Source organism: Monopterus albus, unplaced genomic scaffold (assembly GCF_001952655.1).
Source record: "Monopterus albus unplaced genomic scaffold, M_albus_1.0 scaffold224.1, whole genome shotgun sequence".
Classification (NCBI taxonomy): domain Eukaryota; kingdom Metazoa; phylum Chordata; class Actinopteri; order Synbranchiformes; family Synbranchidae; genus Monopterus; species Monopterus albus.
In genome coordinates this window covers 301,576-302,760 of record NW_018128104.1, presented here as the reverse complement: position 1 = coordinate 302,760, position 1,185 = coordinate 301,576, and the positions used below count along the sequence as shown (strand labels likewise).

Here is a 1,185-nt window from a genome sequence, read left to right as displayed (position 1 = left end):
TATCTTCCATTATAAAGCCTCATCCGGTTCTTTCAAACCAGGAACTCCGAGGGACGACTCAGACCACTTGAGTATATAAAAAATATATCCGTGCTGGTTTATTCAAAAAGTCACAGGCAAGAATTCACACTTCAAGTCCAGAGATCTTCCAACCCCCAGGCTGCCCGAGCAGCCCGGAAGCAGCAAGACCCCGAACTAAGCATTGCTATACAATATTAATTCTTTCTGGGCTGTCGAACCGTGACGTCACCTGATATGCCAGCTTGGCAACTGAGCAGAGCAGTAGACCAAACATGAAGAAAATAATGTGTGTGGCTGTTGTTTTCGTGGTGTGTATCTAAAACAATTTGACATAACATTACACATTAAGACAAATATTATGGTTACTTTTACCGTCATAATAACATTTGTCCCTGACTTGAGCCCTTCTCTGCTTTTTAACTAACCTTGCATTTAACATCCTGAGGAGACATCCTGGCTACACTAAACATCTTCTAATACAACAAATCTCTGAATATCTATCTAACTAAAAAATAACCTAACAACTGCCTGTACCACGTATGCAGAATCTGTGTAGACATTCACAACTTTGTCGTTTGACAGCCGACATGCCTCTATAAGAGCAATCAGCTCAGCCATCTGGGCTGAACTTGGCTGTGGGATTACATCAGCTTGCAGTATTCTTAAGCCAGCCGTTGTGTCCTCGACCACAGCGTATGAATCAACTACCGTGCCAGTGGCAGTCTGATGACTGTGACTATTACAGTACAGTGTAACCTCTGCATTAGGTAATGGTTCCTTATGCAGGTTCTCATGCAGTCTCATCTCTGTGTCTGTTTTGCTCACACAATCATGATCCTGCTCAGTGACCATCTGCATAGCCATGTTTGTTCCCTCACTTGTAAACTGCATGTGAGTCTGGTTCAATGGCTGTTGTAAGTTCTGGGTCCGATGTGCAGACAATATGAAAGCTTTGGAATCCAGAAATGCCCTGACACGATGTGTAGTGTTTACAACAGTTTGATAACCCATTGTGATATGTGAAGTCTTCAGTATTGCTTGACCGATTACAGCGACATGTCTCACACAAGTTGGATGTCCCTTTTCAACATTGTCCAACTTAGAACTGTAGTACATCAACACCTTTCAGTTGTGTCCTCTACTTTCCTCCCCCTTTTGAAATAG

At 42.7% G+C, this 1,185-nt stretch overlaps 1 protein-coding gene across 4 annotated transcripts in view; it reads left to right on the top strand.

Annotated features, from left to right (window-relative positions):
- The window catches only part of LOC109971409 (neural cell adhesion molecule 2), a 324,939-nt gene that overhangs the window by 91,348 nt on the left and 232,406 nt on the right, over window positions 1-1,185 (top strand). The window lies entirely within an intron of this gene.